Raw genomic sequence first — 19,750 nt, 5'->3', positions numbered from 1 at the left:
AGGAAACCCAATAAATAGAGCTAACAGAGTATCTGAACTCTCCAGGGAATTCATAGACTGTGCTGACTATCACAGAGTTGTTGGTGGTGGGAGAGGGGAAGGGAAGAAAACTGCAATGATTTGACAGTTCCAATATCTTATCCCCCTTGGTCCTGACCATGTCTCTCTGAGAGAATTTACTTTAGTTCCCATTTCGCAGATAGGAAATAGCCTCATAGAGGTTAAAGACTTTGCTAAGTCTTGCAGAGCTGCGATAAGAAGAATCAAGATCCAGGACCCCTGACTCCTACCTGGGATGAGTTCTCTCCTCTACCTGCTGCTATACAGGTGGGAAGATCCCCATCTTTCTCTCTTTCTGGCATACATGTTAAATGGGGGTATCTGCCCACCTCCTCTGTTGGCAGAGAGTAGAGTGTCTCACCGGGATGTTTTGTCTGTGGTGTGAGATCACCAGCCAAGATATATCTAGGCCAAGTCCTGGGGGAAGAACACCGATAGCTGTGCTGTGAGGCCCCAGTGTGGTGTTTCTATCCAGTGGGGTGGAGGTGACTGTCATGTGAGAAAAGTAAAACAAACACCTCCCTGGGCGTGGCACAGCCTCCCAGCACCTGGTTCTCCTGTTGTGGCGTTTTCCGTGATTGCTCAGAGCTGGGGGCCATTGGGGAAGCTGTGTCCCTGGATGTCAGAAAGTCAACTATGGATTCCCAGTGTAGGTGGGTTTGCTCTTCACCTTGTGGATGTAGGTGACGTGTTACCAAAGAAATTGTCAAAGCGATAAATAGTACTGTTATTATTAGTGGCAGTAGTGACAGTATCTATTAAGGGCTCCAGGAGTAGTAGGGAGTATTTAGGAGTAGGAAGTAGGATTCTGCCCTCAGGCAAATTCAAACTCCTGAAAGATCAAGAGCCAGCGATAACTTCTCTGAGTCTCTCTCGGCCCTTCTATCAAATGATGGATGAATTATAAGGAATATCCCTTCTAGCTGTAATATTCATGGTTCTACATGGACAATACCTGCAACACCTGCAAAGTAATACACCCACAACATATCTATGTGATCCCACAAGGTATTATTTCATGTTGAAATGCTAGATGAGCGCCATGAATGCACAAGAGGGGAGACATAGTTGGGTCTGAAGGAAAGAGGAAATGCTCACTCATTCATCAAATATCTTCTGAGGACCCATTATATGCTGTGCCCTATTCAAGGCTCTAGGAATTCAATGCTGAAGAAGACAGTGTTTGTGTCTTCACAGGCTTTAAAGTTTAGTGGGGGAAATAGACAATAACAAATAACACAGTAAATAACACAATGGCAGGTAGAATAAACAGAGAGAACTGACTTGAGCTTTAGCAGTGTTTAATGATGAGAATGGAAGGCAGAGAGTACAGACTGCCTGGAGCATCTGTGTCGTAAGAGTTAAGTTTAGAGAGAGAGGTTGGGGCTGCCTTGTGAAGATTCTTGCTTGCATATCAAGTTAAAGGCAAATATTGGCAGAGCAGTAGCATTTAATTTTTAAAAAATGTATTGAACAATTCCCATGTACGAGGCAGTAGGTCAGGTGCTGGGAATACAAAGACATATAACATGGTGTAACAAACTGCCCGCTTCCTTCATGCGAGGCATGATTTTGAGTCACCTACCCCAAAGTGATAGTGGAATTGATATTAGCTCAGGAAAGACAGTATAGGGGAAAATGTGACTAGTGTAGGTTGGTTTTGGACAGTGTGGACTTGGGGAGACAGTATCCAAGGAAGAGAATTCCTAAGGGTAGGAGGAGGGCCAGGATACAGTAAATCCATGGCAGTAGAGGAGAAGGGCCATCTCCCATCTGCAGGGAGATAGAGCAGTGCTGAGGAGTTTTGTGACAGAAGGCATTGGTGACTACTCACAGCATTGTTTCAGCAGCCTCGAGGAGGAGAAGCCAGATTGTGGTGGGAGGCGGTGGTGAAGATGAGGCAGCAGCCAGCACATATTGTTTGTTTGAGAAATATGTCAGAAGATGCGAGGTAAAAATAGAATAGTGGTTGGTGGGACATTGGGGTCAAGTGGTGGTTTTGTTAAAGAAGGGAAGCCTGAGTGTGTTTGAGGCTGGGGAAGCAGGCTGATGCCAGAAGTTTGAAAATGATGAGCAGAAATGGGTTTATTAATCCGTTCAGTAAATATTCACTGAGCACCAACAGTGTTCCAGGGACTGCACTGTTTGCTGTGGGTACAGCATGGATAAAGCATGAAGTCTTCATGGAGTCTGCATTCTGATGAGTGAGGCAGACAACAAGTAAGTCAAGCAACAGTTGAATCCATAAGAAGAGCTTGCGGTAAGTGCTGTACGTGCAGCAATGACCTGGAGGAGGCAGGGATGGGTTGACTAAAAAATGCAGATGGAAATGGAAGACTGGAGGAGGGAGAAATGCTTCCTCATTGGAAGGAAGGAAGAAGGGGGTGCTTTGAGTGCTATTTTTAAGTAGGAAAAAGGAAAAATGAGGAAATGCAGTTCAGATGGCCTTGATATTCTTAGCAAAAGAGTAGGCAACGTCATGGCTGAGACTGGAGAGGTGGGTAGTTCAAGACTTTGGATAGGTTCTCACCTGCTTCATTCAAGCCTCCAACAGCCCTGTGTGCAGGGCATGTTATTCTCATCGTATAAGGGAGATAGCTGAGGGGACTCAACTAGAAAGTGTAGGGGCGAGAATAGGTCTATCACCTGGACACTCAGCCACTGAGTAGCTCAGAGGGGACCGCCGATGAGTGGAGCCTGTTGGTCCCTTCAAGAGATCAGTCCCTGCCCCACCCCCTTGTTCAAAACCCTTGACTGGTCCCTGTGGGAAACCCCTGGAGTGGAGATGACACCTGTGCAGGGACTGTGTTAAATACCGATAAATCAAGCCATCAGCACATGCTTACTGTTAAGCACACTCTCCTTGTGAGTATTTGGATTTTTAAGGATTTAGAGAGAGCAAGGGAAAAGGGCATTCGGGGTGAGAGAAAATGCAGTGCAAACACTCTAGTGATTCAGAGAAAAGGTGTAATCAGAGAAGGATGGGGCTTTATCAGATAAAAAGGGCATTTACTGGTTCAAGAGATGGCGTAGAGTCAAATAAGATCAGTGGTGAGTAAGGAGAGGTTCTTTATATTTCATCCTCTTTGCCTACATAATTGCACCCCCAGCAGAAGGAAAAAGAGACAGAGTTGGAAGAGACCTCTCATTTAAGAGAGGAAGAAACTGAGCCCAAAGAGATGATTTTACTTCCTAAAGTCATATAGTTAGTTGTTGCCTGAGCCTACATTTGAAGCAAGAATGCAAAAACTCCTCGTTGAGGCCTCTTTTCATTATAGTCCCCTGTAGTTTGAATTCAGCTGTACCCCTTTAACATGCTCAGCAGCCCTGATAGAGTCATTGTATGTAGAAGAATGGACAGACCGGAGAATTCATGGATTTGAGAGGTATCTAATTTGGATTTGGCTTTTTAAGGCTCTAGGAAAAATTTCTAAGAAGCCCAATAGCTGGGTTGTATTTCTTTCTCTATCCTCCCTTGTTATTATCATGAAAAATAAGCAGAGTGGAGTTGGAAGTGGCACCTCCTGGCTCTGCCTGTCTATTGCAGAATCATGCTCTAAAGAACCCAGCCCAGAGCAAAAGCAGAGGAGTGTCTTCTTTATAAACTCAGGCCAGGAGGAAGGACTGGCATGGGGCTTTTAATCTACATTCATGCCAAATGAAATCTGTTAGATGGGATAATGAGCTCCATATTTTACAGACTATTTTAAGCCTGTCTCAAAATAAAGTACAGGGCTAGGGGTGGAGGAAGGACGTAAGTCTTGGAGACAAAATGCCATGGCTTACTCATCAGTGTTTTCATTTTAATGATCCCAACCCCAGTACAAGTCCCTCAGTGACACTGTAATGGAAACCACATTTTTTTTTTCCCTGCTGGAAATTTCAGTATGAACACAGCCAAATGCTTCAAGGCATAATTAAGGTTACAAACTCCTATCCCCAGTAATACACAGACCTTTCACCCCAGGGGGCTCAGCTAGAGATGATGTGGTTGGAAAGCAGTTGAAATTATAGCGACATTTCTTCCGCCAATCTCTGGCTCACCACAGCTTCTTTTCTGGGCCTACCTCCCCCTCTCCCCACCCGGTCCCTCCCCCCCGCCTTCCTCTTAACCGCTGCTTCATCCTTGGGAAGGAATAAACCAACACATAAATAAATAACCCCAGTATTGACTCCTTCCCTGCCACAAGAAGAGAATCTCAGACAGATACTGATGGCTCTGCAGGAGGCTGGACAGGGCTAGTAGAGGTAGCACATACATGGAATGTGGGACAGCCAAGGGAGCCTGCCAGTAGGTGTGGGGTACTGGGAGGGGAAGGTGTATGTGTCATCAGTAGGTATGGGAGGAGGTGAGGAATGTTCTGCACATTACAGGTTGGAAAATCCACCTCATAGGAGGGTCTTGAGGACCTAAGAGAACAAGGTGGCCCCCTCTTCTGTGTCTGAACATGATGGGTTGAGAGCTCTCTGTTTGCATCTCCTTTGCCTTGACAAGCTTTCTGAATCTACAAAGATCAAAGTTAAGAAACTTGGCATGGCCAAATGGATTACGTGGGCTTATATTTTTCCCCCCTTGTAACCACATCTTGAACACCTGGAATATATAAGATAGTGGGAACCCTTAGTGTGTGTATACAAACACCCCATCTTATCTAGTAGGGGAGGCTCTGGTTAGCACAGGAACAAAGGGAGGACTAGGATATTTTCCCCCTGGCTGCCTTGGTCTCATGCTCTGCCCCTGACAATGGATGATTCTGGGAAAGACTATGATGAGATCCAGCTAGGTGCTCTGCTTGGCTCCTTAGAGACCATATCACTGCTCCATTTCTCTTCTTACTATCCTTATCACTAAAGGGCAGATAGTCATGTTCATAATGTCGCCTTCAGGAGGATGTTTTAATGAGTACATTCTCCATTCATCTGTGTAACAAGTATTAAATACCTCTCTGAGCCTCAGCTTCCTCATTTGAAGGATTAGGGTGATATCTGTCTGTGGTATTCATAAGAGCCATCCACTAAATATTTCCAGCTCTGCACCTTCCAGGCACATGGTAAGATTACACTTCCCTACATCTTTGGCTGTGTGACTTGCTTTGGCCAATGAAATGTGAGCAGAGTCAGGTGTTTCATTTCTAAATGGAAGCTTTAAAAGCTTTAAAAGTAAAATACTATTTACTTCATTCTCTCACTGTTTCAGCGATTGCAGGAGCTATGTTGGGATAAAGCCTCCATCAGCCTGGAACCCTGAGTAACTGAGCACAGCCCTCTGCTGAATTATTTTGAAGACATAGTATGAGCAAGAAATAATTATTTTTTCTGTTAAGCTGCTGACATTTTGAGGTTCTTTGTATCCATAAGCCTATAAGTCTCTATTGATTGATAAATACTACCTTATATGGCTTTGTGGGGAATTAGACAAGATTGAAATCTATATGTAGTGCCTGCCACAAAGTAGGCATTCAAGAAGTGGAGGATACTTTATTCTCACCATGAATATCATTGAGGATGCTTTTGGCTGCAGATAACTGAACCCAAACTCAAAATGGCTTAAACAATAAATAATTATCCTTCTCCTTTTTTCCTACTTCTTTTCCTGCTTCTTAACAAGAAGTTCAGAATTTGGGCCATTAAATCAGAGGCTCAATATCGTGACCAGATTTTCTCTTATTTAGTCTTCTTGGGTTCATTAGATTTCTTACATCTATAGATTGTTGCACTTCATCAATTTTGGAAAATTCTCAGCCATTATCTCTTTACTTTCCTGTCTCTCCTTTCAGGATACCAATTGATTAAAATGGAAATTTCTTGAAATTGAATCCATTTTGAAGTTGATTGAAGCTGAAACTTCTCACTGTATCTTCTATATTTCTTATCATTCTATATTCTTGATATTTTTATCTCTCCATGGTGCATCCTAGATAGTTTCTTCTGATTTCTATTCCAGTTTATTAATTCTCTATTCAGCTGTGTCTAATCTGCAGTTAAATTTGTTCATTGACTTCTTAATTTCAAGTACATTTTTCAGTGCTAGAATCCCTACTTAATTCCTTTTCAAGTCGCTTTAAAGTTTTCAGTTTAATAAAATATCTTTTAAACTTATCTTTTATTTTGAACATAGTAAGTATATTTGCTTTATAGTCTCTGTTTGATAATTCCAACATCTGAAGCCCTGTGGGTCTGTTTCTGTAGTCTGCTGTTTCTGATGGTTCTTGCTCATGTTGTTTTTTTCCTTATGCTATCTTCGATTGTTTTCTGGCTGTTATTTTTGAAAAAGATTTTATGAGAATAATTTGAAGACTTAAATGCTAACTTTCTCCTGCAGTGATCATTTTCTTTTGCCAGACTCCTAGGGATACTGTTAGCCCAGTTCCACCTTAACCCACGTTCAATGCTTGAGGTTCCTTGGACCCAGATTACAGGCAGCTGTTTTACAAGTTTTCATGAGAGCTGGCTTGTTTCTAGATTGCCTTTACCTTGAAGGTGAAGTCCTCTATCTAGGAGTAAGCCCAGTTTAAAGTGGGGTATTATTTATCAGAGCTCCTTCCTTGGGCTGGCCCTGAACTTTGATTTCTGCTCCCCTTGCCCATTCTGGCTGCCAGAAGAAGCACAGCTTAATTTTGCCGCTATTTCTTGCAGAGTGGCAAATGCTCTCAGGGCCAAAGCTGCTTTGTGGTTTGAGCTAACTTCTTTGGAGTGTCACCTTCTCCTAGGTTTTGGCTTAATAACTTAGCTCTTTAATGCTTCTAAGAAGGTTTAAAAAACCCACAAACTTTCTTCAGTGGGAGGTTGGTCCTAGGTGCCCAGCCAGCCGTTGCAAGAAATGAAGGTCCCAGGACCCTATTTCTTCACATCCTTCTATTCCTTATAGTCCCAAGATAGCTGCCACAACTCTGCATGTCTCATGGAGAACTGAAAACACCTGAAAGAGCCTGTTTTTCTTGTATTCCTAAACAAGTTACTGGAAAAGTGATGTAATTTCCATGATTAGAGTAACATAATTAAGATTTACCCTGTGAGGCTGGAAGTGTCTCTGCTTCCCCTGAAGCACACAGCTACTTGACTCCTGAACACAATCTAGGTCCTATAAGCCAGGAAGAAGTAAATGGGTGCTCGGCAGGCAACCAGCAGTATCTGTCATACTCTGTGCTCAGCTTGAGTTAAGGATTAAGAAGTATAGTCATGTTTCTTGTGCCACTTGGGGACCTTTGTGCTCTGAATGATGCCGAAAAATGTAAAGCCAAACCCTAGTGGAAAAAATTCAGAAGTGTTAAGGGCATGTTCCTTGAAAACACCCTTTGTAACCTAAAAACTATAAAAATTTGAGATAGCCTACAATCAAAATGTAATATTTGTTCAATCGAAGATATTCAAAAATAAAATTCTGTAGTAGAAAGAATGCCCTCATTGGAGATTTATTCACAAATTTAATCACACTACAAATTACTTTTATAAATGAATATCACATAACAACTAATGCATCTGATGGAGTCATATGGCTCCACAGGGCAAGTGGGGTCTGTCCAAGTGTTTCTGGCAGAAATGGGATGCAGCTTGTAGAACAGGGATCATATTAAGGTTTAAGAATCCTCACAGACCTTGGGAACATGGACATCACTTCCCCAGGAGGGCTGGAAGGCTGTCCCTGCTCTAATACACCTGCCCTCGTTACCTAGGAGCAGGGTTGGAGGGCATAGAAATCAGATACAAGGGCACCAAAGACAGCCTTTCCTGCAGGCTGCTTGCTCCCTGCCTTTGAGGAACCAGATGGACTCCAAATCCTCTCTTTGGGACAAGAGGCCCCATAAGGAGGGACATTTACTCTCCTTGCCCTGTCTGGCCCCTCCATAGTTTCCACCTGAGGAGAGGAGGTCCAGTTCCTGAACCAGTATCTCCCACAGGTTCAGGATCCATGTCCCCCTCCCTCTTTCTATGTCCCATGTTTATGCCTTGACCTCATTGTAGATGTTTTCCTTATCAGTCCATTACGTACCACAGGTTGCTAGCTCTTGGAAGTCCCTCAAAGAAGATAACCCAGCAGGCTGAAAGTGTGTGTGGGGTGATACTTTTGGTCATGGGCAGATGAATACAGCTGGGTTTTGGGGTGGTGGTTTCAAGAGGGGTGAAACTGAGTTGAAAGTGTACCTACTTGTAGGTTCTGTTCCCTTTAATCACCTCCATGCTATTTCATTCTTAAGCACTACCAGTTAAAGCTATTGACTTGCATGACTAGGCTCCCTTAAAAACCAAAGAAAAATCTAAAGCTTAATAAAGTTTGGAAGTGTTAAGCACCATGGCCAGGCTTACTTTGCTGATGGACTTGCCTTTTAGGCAGTATGCCGAATAGTTCAGTGTGAACAATAAATGATTCAGCTCTGCCACTCACTACTGCATAATGTTGGGCATGTCACTTAACCTCTCTAGGCCTCAGTTTCATCACTTATAAGATGCTGACAATATCAATATTTACCTCATTGGGTTACAGTATGAAGTGATGCTATGTATGTGAAAGCTCAATAAATGTTAGCTATTAATTCTTAACCCATATGGCCTAAAATTTAACTTTGGGATGAGAAGAGGATGGTAGAGTGGTCAAGGAGGGATCTGGGGCCTAACAGCTGAGGTAGGCAGGTTTTGAAGGGGTCGGGGAGACAGAATGTGCTGTGAGGGCTGAGTACTAGGCTCTGAGGGAGGGCAGTGGACAGCTGGGTATCGGGAAGGGAATCGAAGACCAGCCTCCATTTGCCTTGAAGTTTGGCCTGGGGCCCTGGGGGAAAACTTCAGCCCCAGGATGCCCTGTGCACCTTGTGTCTGGGATGTGTTTCCTGCAGGCGTGGAGTCATCCTTCAGTTGCTCCTTTTAAGACCCTGTCTCCTTACCTTGAGGCTACCTGCCAGGTGGCTAAGCTGGGCTGCCTCTGAGGGCCAGTTTCCCTGCTGTGTCCTGCTGGCTCAGCTGACCAGCTCAAGGTGCTTCCTGCCTCGCTGGGGCTCCTTCACCATTAAGTAGATGAGGGGCTTGGATGTCCCAGCCCAGAATAATGGACACACTAATTGGCAGGCATTAGAAAGCTTCAGCATTGATAAATCTTCAGGCCCTGGGCAGTGTCTGCTGAAATCCAATCTTATCGACCACTTCTGGAGAGAAGGACCTGTGGGCAATGGTGAATGCCTATCTGAAGGAGAGAGGAAGGGACTGAGGCGGTGGGGTCCTCAGAGGTGTAGGAGGGGTAGAGTGGGCCTGGGCAGAAGCATTCAAAGGAGGAGGCAGGCAGAGGAAGGGTTTCCCATCTGTGAATAGAAAGGTGGTTATGGTGGGAGGGTATAAGTCAGTGGTAGAGTGCATGCTTAGCATGCATGAGGTCCTGGGTTCTATCTCCAGTACCGCCATTAAAAAAATAATAAACCCAATTACCTCTATCCCCAAACAAACAAAAATTAAAAGAAAAAAAAAGATGGTTATAGTCATCTCTTCTTCTTTAGCACCTCACACAGAAGGATGAGAGATGAGGCCTGAGACAGCAGATTGGGGGACAGGAGTGTAGCTTCAGTGTACACCGTGGCCACCATGAGCATTTGGGCATGTCCTAGCCATTTCATCAGAGAGGCAAGCAGCCCAGTGGTCCTTTTTTGTATGATGGGTTTTATGGGAGGAAGGAGAAGATGGATTTTGGAGAGGCCACATGTTCTTTTCCCCAGATGTTTGTCTTTAGCCAACCCTGTGAACTCATGTATGAGCAAATATTTTTAACATTTTTTTCAGTTGAAGTATTGTCAGTTTATAATGTGTCAGTTTCTGGTGTACAGCATAATAGTTCAGTCATTCATATATATACAGATATTTGTTTTCATGTTCTTTTCCATTATAGGTTACTACAAGATATTGAATATAGTTCCCTGTGCTCTACAGAAGAAACTTGTTTATGTTTTATTTATAGTAGTATCTGCAAATCTCGAACTCCCTATCAAATATCTGCAAGGATACTGTTATGAGAGTGAACAAGGCGGGCAGTCTTTGTCTTCATGGAAATTACATTGAAGGGAAAGGGTTATTTATTTGGAAAATGCCATGGAAGTGGAGAAGAGGAGAGAAGAATTCCAGCTGTGGACTTGGTCTTGAAAGGCCTTGAAGGATGGTTAGAAGCTGGACTTGTAGAGATGGAGGAGGGCAAGAGAGGAAAGTTGCAGAGTGGGAAGGTTCAGAGTTTGAGAGAGAGTCTTCACGTGGAGGCAGGTATATGTGCCCGTTACAAATGTGTGTACAGGGGCGGGGGTTGGGACAATGAGAGAGAAAGCTGGAGAGGCTGGCTGAGTGGGTTTTATGTTCCACATACTGGAGATTTAGGATTTTATTCAGTAGTTTATGGGCAGCTATTGGGAGATTTTGAGCAAGAAGAGGAACTTGATCAATCCTTTCCATCCCTGGCTGAGGTCACTTAGTAGCACTGGTGTTAGGCAGGGCTTCAGGCCATGATTGCTTCAATATGTTCTCTTCCTGGCTTTCTCACAGGGGAGCGAGTTGTCGTTTTATTTTTACCCACATCTCTGTTTTGGGTGTGCGTCAGATTAGCAGCTCTTTGCCTCCAGTTGGAAGAGAGCTTCTGTTCAAAGTGCTGCGTGGGTGGAGTCCTTCCGCCACTGTCCAAGCCTTGCTGCCCCTCCTGAGTGTTGACCTTGGCTGAAGAGGGTGTGTCCCTTGATTTAATGTATTTGCTTCCCCTACTTTTTCAGCTCCTTCCCGGTGGTGCTTCCAAATGACCCAGGTTTCTGCAGGGAAGCTGAGCAGGGGCAGCCTGTGGGTTGGGTGTTAGCGAAGGGCAGCGACTAATAAGTGAATAGTCAGTGATCTGGGGAACTTAGATCTTTGCTTCAGCCAGATTTACTTCCATTTTATCATAAATACAAGCAGCTTCATAAATTTAAATTGGTTTCCAGAAACAGACCCTGGTTCCAGGAACAGTTCTCAGTGTGGAAGACAGGATTGTCAACAAAGATGAGTATGCATTTTTAAAGATAAGATCTATTTACCAGGACATGGTCTACAAAGTAGCAAATTTGGTGGCTTAAAACTTCTCTTCTGTATCCAAATGAAGGAGGTAGCGCAGATTTATCTTCCAGTGACAGTGATGGTTTTAAATACCCTTTGGTGCAGTTGGTGTAGTTGGCCCAGATACTATATTCATAAGGGGAAGGCTGTGGCTGAATTGTTTGTTGGACAGATAATTTCTCTCTGGTCATGGTTGGAGACCACATCTTCCATTCCAGCTGGTAGTCTCTCAGGAGTTTTTTCTTAGCCATGCAAGACCCAGCAAAAATAGTATAGACAGATAACGAAAATCTAGATCTTCTGCTGGAAAAAGAACCCAGAGAATATGGCCTGTTGATAATGGTTGTGTTGCAATTTAAGTGTTTTGGGATGTTGATTGTTTGCCAAACTGTGTTCCTAGGTGCTAGGAACTGTCCTAGATGCTTATTTCATACCGCACAATAGTATTGTCCCTATTTTACAGATGAAGAAACTGAGGCTCAAAGAAGTTATGTGACTTGACCAAGTCATTCAGCTTATATAATGATGAGTCAGGATTCTAACCTGGATTTTCTTATTCTAAACCTCATGTTCTTTCCACCCCCTATTCTGGAAACTGATGAGAATACCTATACCATAAATGCCTACAGGCAGAGTTAGATGTTTGACTATTGAGTGATGTCTCGGGGTCTCCTCTGGCCACCAAAGTATATTTGGCAAAGTATAAGAGGCAATTAGGCCTCTTCTTGCTTTGAAGAAGAGCTACATCTCTCCCATTTGGTTAACATCTGCTCATTGCCAAGTGGATCCCTGGAGACCTCTCTTACTCTATCTTCCAGCCCCTGGCCCCCTGCTGAATTTGGGAAGTGACAGATGGAAGATCAAGTGGCAGATGGAAGATCGTATTTCAGACATTGCAGGCTTCATTCTGATCTGCAGCAGCTCTGAGGGAGAGGAAGGGGCCCTGGCTGGTGTGTGGACAAGTGTGTTCTGTTGACCTGCTGCCCTGAGCTGTAGGTCTCTACTGGCAATTTCTTTTATGGAAAAGAAAAGTAGTGGTGTTTTTCTCTTGAGCATTTGGAGGAAAGAGAATCAGAAAATTATTTGCTATTTAAATAACTAAAACATTTATTAAGAGTTATTTCTGGGGAAGGCCGAATTGGTGTCATGTGAAAGGTGCAAGGAAAGTGCTCCCTGCTCAAAACCTCTTTGACCCTGGCAGTGCCTTGGCACCCAGAATGGTTCATTCATTCTTTGGGGCTAATATCAGTCAGCTAATCCTTTTATGAATGTGAAAATAATGCACCCTGGTGTTAATTTAAGATTCCTTGGCTCCGGAAGAAGTAGAGGAACTTGAAGGCGGTGTGTCTGTGTGTGTCTGTGTGTGTGGAGTGGGGTGGGTGGTGTCTAGAGTGGATGGAATGACTCAGACATGGTGGGAGATATTCTGGGATGGCTTCTTAGAGGAGAAAAGTATTTAACATGATGTGGTGGCAAAGAGGATTGGTCTTTCAGGAGCTGTGGATTGGGGCATTCACTAGGTTACTGAACGTATTTTTAGTTTCTCAGATAATGGAATTAGCTCTAGTAATACAAAGTACAAAGCCATTATTAACTTATAAGCCTGTATAATTACTTTTTAGAAGTCCTTTCTGCTTTGGCATAGTAAATCTTTCTCACAGTGCCAAGGATTTAAGAATTTTAGAAATGACATTTAATTAATGCAAAAGGTAAAATCCCTTTGGATTTCAAGCTGCTTTGGGAATCTGCTCTTTCTCCCTCCTCCCCCCAGGCTCATTCTCTCTGGTCCCATCCAGGAAGCCCCCCAGAGGGCGATGGCAGGCCAGGAGGGAGGCAGAGGCAGAGGCAGAGGCAGAGGAGTGTGCCGTCCCTGAGGGTGACTGCTGTACTTTCTGAGCCGAAGAGGAGACACTTCCATCTGTACCAGGGGCCAGATTTTGGGAGGCTGAGTAGTGAGCGCTCAGCTGGGGTCAGGACATAGGGACCACAGATGGCAAATGGCTCTGGCTGCCACTTGATGGAGGCTGTTCTTGGGGCCAGAGGGGTGGGAGTGGCTTAGACCATGTTCCCTGTGATGGAAACAGGGAATGCTTTTCTTGGTATCTAAGGAAGCTTTAGCAGCTGAGCGAAGATTCTACCATCTCTGTGGGAGAGAGAATCTTGAGGAGATTGTGAAGACGTGTATAAATGTGAACAGTTTAAAAGTGCGACCTACACCTACACACAGTAACCTCCTGCCCCTGAAATAGGTCCTAGATATTACTAAGAGTTCCTTACCTCTCTATATGGAAGTAATGGAAGCAATCACTTAGGTAGCATGTAAACAAGTTAGGCAGTGAGATCGAAATAGACATTGAACTCTGATAAAACTAAACAAACTTCATTTTTCATATTTGTATAATGATGATGTCTTTATTTGAGTGTTTATTATATACCGAATTTGTCCTAGACATAGCAAATATATCTTCTTATTTAATTGTCACAACAACACTGGGAGGTAGCTGTAATTCTTCACAGTTTATGAAGCACCTCCATCATTTCACTTGATTCTCCCAGTAATATATATTTCCCCACTATACAAGTGGGAAACAGCCAGAAGTAGTGATGTTGGAACTTGAACCTGGAGCTGTTTATTGCAATTGCAGTCTCCTTTTTACCATACCATAATGCCCGGTGCACCCCCACCCCTATTCTATAGAGGTTTCTCAGGATTCTGTATCTGGGAGAGGTATCCGAGCAGGGTGAGCTTTAAGAATGTATGTAGGGTTGAGAGATTCCAGGTAAGAGGGAGCAGGGAATGGAGACCAACTGGCAGGGCCCCAGGCCATGTGTCAGCGACACTGTAAATCATGGCACCGGCTCCCCACTAGGAGGGCGCTGGAAAGGAAAATCTCGCACTTTAGAGAAGAACGAGGCTTTTCCCAGCATCTGCTCATCTGTGAGCGGGCTGATGATACGAAGAGTCACTGATGAATGGGCAGAAGTTTTCAGACCCAAGAAGATATTAAAATAAATATTTAATTGGAACAAATTATGCTGTGAATCATTAAGACAAACATAAATCTCATGAATAAGGTTTCTCTTATTTCTCTGAATCTCAATGAAATATTTATTGAGGAAAATGAAGTCAGCTCCCTGCTTGGCGTGACTAAATGCCATTGCTGGCTTTGAGAGCAGCTTCAGGATCCATGCTGGATCACAAGGATGGGGAAGGAGGCAGGAATGCTTCCAGGCTGACACAGCATGAGAAGGGATCAGACTGCCCAGATCTGAGAAGGCTGAAGCAGGTCTAGCCTTGTGTCTGGGATAGAAAAGGGAATTTAATTTTTGGTCATTTAATGTTGATTTTGAAGTTTCTGGGGGTACTTTCTAATTTGGGGAATGGGGAGGATGAGCTTCCAAGTAAGTGCAGTGAATTTTCAGATGGCAAATCCTGAGATATCCTATGAGGATGTCTAGAACTTAGAACTCTCTGATTCAGGTTAATGTCCTCGCCGGCGACACAGACGTACTATGCCATTCTGAGGCTGGATGTGCTCTGCCAGTGCTAATGGTGTGCTTACTAGTGGTATAGATGGGAGAGCCTCATCAGTTCACCTGATCTCACCTAGGGTAGTAAAGGATGTTGGTCCATCTCCCCACAGAGGTCGGCTCCAACCACTGACTTCATTAGCAGAGGCCTCCCCCAAGGGTTATTAGAGCAGGGCTGGATATTCCAGAAGATGAATTTCAAGAGGCAGAACAAAAGACCAAAAGGGTGGGTACATACCCAGGGTCTCTGGCCTCCCTGGACTGATTTTGGCTGCAGCTGTACCTCTGACAGGGTAGGTGGCCCTGACTCTTGGGTTCATGGTCTTTGGCAAGTAGACCTTGTGTGGGTCACAAGATAGATGTTTCCATGGGTGGTCTTGTCCAAAGTCAGGCTTGCTGCTCCAATTTCATTCTGGTTTTCTTCTTGCAATGCACAGGTGGCTTATGTCAGTCCTCATGAATGAAGGATGACTTTATTCCTCTCTCACAAACAGTGCTCTGGTTTGGGAGACAGCTTAGCCAGCATGTTGGGGGATTGTAGGTCACTTAGGACTGATTATATTGTTTTCCTTGGCCATAGGTTTCCCATTTTCTAAATCTACGGTGTGATTAACAGGATTGGCATGGAAGAGGAACCCCTATTTCAAGTGGAATTGCTGAATTCAACTAAATGTATATCCAGAATGAGCCACGTACCCAGCCCTGGGTTGGATACTCTAGAAGATACAGAAATGTTAACTGAGAAATTCTTGTCTTTGGAGAAACTTACATGCTAGATAGGAAAATTAAACATATTTATTTATTTCACATGACTAGCTAACTGTTCATTCAACGTATATTACTTAGCACCTTCTCTTACCAGACCACAAAAGAAACCAGAAATGCTTTTACCCTCATGCTGCTTAAAAAGGCATGTTCATAATTTCATAATTATGCTGTAAAGTGGAGAGTGATACGAGTTTCAGGAAAATGCTCTCTGTGAAAGACTGTATTTGATGCAGGGGGTATAAACTATTCAGATCAGGGGATGGAGCCACCAGACAGAGGTTTTGACTGTTTACCTTGTTATACCCCTAGCACAGTGCCTGGTACATGTAGATGCTACATACATACATACATACATACATAAATGTTGACTTGACTGAATGAATTTTTTCTAGGCTAGAGAAATCAGAGAAAGCTTTATAGAAGAAGTCCAGCTTCAGTTAGATACTTACAACATGATAGAGCTTGGGTAGCATGGGGGAAGGCATTTCAGGTTTTTCAGGGGAAATCACTGCCACCTCCACAGCACTCTAATATTGATTCCCTTCGTGTTTATAAAATATTGTCAATGTCACTCATGAGCACTCAGCTGTTTCTTACTGTCTTTATCGGACCATTAGGAAAGTGTTGACTCTGGGGCCTGTGGTACCCGGTTGTACAATAAGTGTGAGAAAGTGATTTATTTCTACTTGAAGCATTTTTATAGTTTGGGGATGCCTTTGGAGCCCTGTTGAAAGAGGCTGTGGATTGGAATTCTCCATAAGGCCAATAATTATTGAATTTGCTTTGTTGTAAAACAAAGGATCTGCTTACTGGTGTCAGCTGTTGCAGATGCAGAGCGAGTTCTATCACTCTGAGCTCTCCTATCACAGACAGACCTGTTAACAGACACTCAGGGAAGAAGACAGGACACTGTCAATGCACTGCTGCAGGGAAGATGGACAGTTAGTGGCTTCAGATGTCACATAGCATCCTTCTCTCTCTGGTCTCCCAGTACAATCAGACATTTTAGTTATGACTTTAGAAAAGAGTCCCAGTGAAAGAATTCTGGGCTATTAGCTTTCCAAATGGTGAGATGAGTGGTGCCAGGGATTTGGCTGCAGTGGTTGTGATGGTAGTTCTGCAAGCGGTTGTGCTGAAGAGGAGGAAAAGTTCCTGGGTGTCATGGGGATGATTCGTTTCCTGGGCAGTGGGGCTGGGTATACCAGCATGGCCTGCGGGGCATGAGGACTCTTAGCTCCATCTGCTGCCACCATTGTGTCCTTCAGCAGGCTCTGAGGCTTGGATCTGCTCCTCTCTCTCCTGTCTGGGAGTGCATGAGGCTAGGCTACAGGATCCTTCTCAGGAGGCATCTTTATAATGATGTGCATGACTTCTGAATGTACATGTTACACCTGAGGAGAGGGTCTGTGTTAGCATTGTAGGGACAAGTGGGGCATTCAGTGACATTTCAACCAAATCTGTGCTCAGGCTGTGGAGGGGTGAACAACCCTAGTTCAGACTCTGAAATACAAGGAAGAGACATGGTCTCTACATCACCCCCAACAGAAACAGTCTGCTTTACAGTTTCCAAAAAGCTTTCACATCTTATTTGAAATCCACATCACCCTTTTCCAGATGAGGACACTGAAGCTCAGACAAGTGAAGAGATTTGCCTAAGGTCACCTAGCCAGCAAGGAGAAGCCAAGGACCTTGAATCCAGGACCTCAGATGGCATGCCTCTTGCTTTGTTTTGTTATATCATGTTGTCAGTTCCAAATCACGAGGATAGAAAATTTGCATGGCCTGACTAAAAATGCTGATATTGTGAAGAGGGAGGCAACAAGGCTAGAGATGGTGTGGTGAGTAAGCAGGAGTTCCAGGAGCAGGTGACCTAGAGCTGTCAGGCAAAGGACAGGAAACTATGCTTACGGTGGGCAGAGGGCTACGTGTGGCGTTCCTGGCAAGTTTGGCAGATATCGCTGTTTGGGTCCACTCTTCATTATTCCTGGGCATGCCAGGGAAGCTGGGGGAGTCAAGGGCACTGAGGGCCTGAATAATTGCGATCAGAGGAAATGCAAATGCTCTTTTTAACTTATAACATAATCCCCCTTTCCTAGAAATGCTTTCAACACACTGCCCACAAACAGCAAAATACCTTGGAATGAATTTCTTCCAGTCCTTGTTCTTGATTCCCCTGTGAGCAGGAAAATACTTAAGAGGACAGAAGAGGAGATGTCAAGAATCTGGAGAACTCACACTTAGGCCAGCAGCCCCGCTGGTTGATTAGGCCTGGGATGCACTGAGGAGGTGTTTCCACTTTGAGCAATGGTGGCTCCATGAGTTGGAGGCCCCATCTCGATTTGGACGAAAAGGAGTTGACTCTTGACCTGCTTGTACCACAAATGCCACAGCTCACCTCCTAACACTCCCTTCGTCCTCTAGGATGCCTTTTAGGGGCGTCTCTTCTGCCTTCATGGTTTACCTTGATGTTCACTATAGAAATGTCAAATAAAAGAGGATCATGGTTTTGGGAATTCCTGGCCAAGAATAAGGAGAGACTTATTTGCTTTTGCCCGACCTCAAATTAATGATTCTGTCCTCTTTTTTATATGTCACAAGTCAGAATTTCTGAACTTGAAAAGACAGACATCAGAAGGATTTTTCAGCTAGTTCTCTTTACTTTTTACTCAAAAATTATGCTTAAAAGTAATCCAGTGTTACCCAAACTATTTTCTTAACCACTAATAGTGAGGTTTCTCTCCTTCAATGATTGAACTCTTTCAAAAATCTGAGCAAATATTTGAGAGCACTTTTCTGCTCCCCACCACTGCTCCATCTTAGGAGAGGTGGACAACAGAAGTTTTCAGTCTCAGGACATCACCTACTCACTCCTCTCCTTTGAGATGATTTATTTCCCTATTTTAAACTCAGGGCAGTGGACAGAGATGACATCCAGTCACAGCTCTCCCTTTCTCATTCTAGGACACAGCACAAAGCTGTGTCTTGCAAGAAGTTCTCATGGTGTGACACAGAATGTAAAGGCTATTCCCTTACTGTAACTTAGGTAGATTTTCTTGTGGAGATGGGTTGGCCCAAGCCCCGTTGTACCACGCTCCCCAAGTGATAGTTTCATCAAGTCCATATGTTCACAGATGAAGGAAGTGTGGTCATATGGCAAATAGCCAAGAAAGCTACTGACCCTTTCCACACGGTTGTCCAAGAGTGCCTGGCACATTCCACCCCTCTATTATTCCCATCAATTGTGAACAGATGGGCACGATACTCTTTAAGTCATAGTAAAGTGACTTATATTTGGCCATTGTCCAAGCGAAATAAAAGAAGGTACTGTTGTCTGTCTGGCTCAGCTACAATGTAAGACTCATAAAATAATGACCCTGGTTCGATAATGACAGGCATCCAAGACTGCCAGGATAGGAGCTTTTGTGGCGGCACTCAGAGACCACCATTCACGAATTTCAAATTGGTTACAGATTTGTGGGCTAGACTTGCCTTGTTGTTGGTGTCCTTTAATTTCTAACTCTGTAGCCTCTCCATATTGCATCAACTTATTAAATATCTGATAAGATTTTCCCATTTCAGTTTGATCTAGGTTGAGGTTATCTACCAATTCAGGAAGGTATCAGTTTACTTTAAATAGATGGTTCTAAGAATAATACATATGGACCCTAAAGGTTCCCTGACACACTTTTACACGCTGATTTTTCTGATCCTTCCTGCTTTAGTAAGGTTTCTGGGTCCTGTACGCCAGTACTCACTGTAGCAACTAGACTAATTTGCTCTTCCACATCATCGCCTTCCCGGTCTGACTGCAAACTCTCCTCTTCCAGGAAGTCTACTTTGCTTGACTCTATCCCCTTTTGACCACAGAGTTGTAGATTAGTAGACTCTCAGTTATGGATGACACCTTAGAGTCCATCGAGTCTAAGCTCCACTTGAGGCAGAAATTGCCTCTGGACGATCACTGAGTATTGATCCATCAGTGACAAGGCACTCACGACTCCACACTACAACTCACTGCAGTGTCGGGCAGATCTGTCAGCAAATCAATTTATGTAACTGAAATCTGCCTTTGTCTGATTTAGGCACGCTGATCTTAGTTCAGCCCTCTAGAGTCATACGGAGCTGTGTAATTTCATTGTTACTTGAAATCCTTCAGATAATTGAGGACAACAGTGATTATTGCCAGTCTTTTTGGCAGTGCTTTAGACTGGTTGATCCTTGTGTCTCCTATTTTCTTCCTCTTATGCTTCATTTACTTTACTACCATTGTTCCACAATCTTACAGGCTAAACTTCTCCATAATTTTGTGTCCCTTCAGGATTTATGCCTTTAAGGTGTACAATATGTT

At 43.8% G+C, this 19,750-nt stretch overlaps 1 protein-coding gene and 1 long non-coding RNA gene across 3 annotated transcripts in view; both read left to right on the top strand.

The window, feature by feature from the left end:
• LOC102532976 (kalirin RhoGEF kinase) overlaps nucleotides 1–19,750 on the top strand; it is a 443,405-nt gene that overhangs the window by 70,575 nt on the left and 353,080 nt on the right. The window lies entirely within an intron of this gene.
• On the top strand, nucleotides 14,618–15,446 carry LOC140697791 (uncharacterized). The gene is made up of 2 exons (XR_012075138.1): nucleotides 14,618–14,927; nucleotides 15,215–15,446. It is a non-coding gene; the product is annotated as an uncharacterized lncRNA (long non-coding RNA).

The sequence above is a fragment of the Vicugna pacos genome, chromosome 1, assembly GCF_048564905.1.
Source record: "Vicugna pacos chromosome 1, VicPac4, whole genome shotgun sequence".
Classification (NCBI taxonomy): domain Eukaryota; kingdom Metazoa; phylum Chordata; class Mammalia; order Artiodactyla; family Camelidae; genus Vicugna; species Vicugna pacos.
Note: the sequence above shows the minus strand (reverse complement) of the source record. Positions and strands in the feature narration are given on the sequence as shown.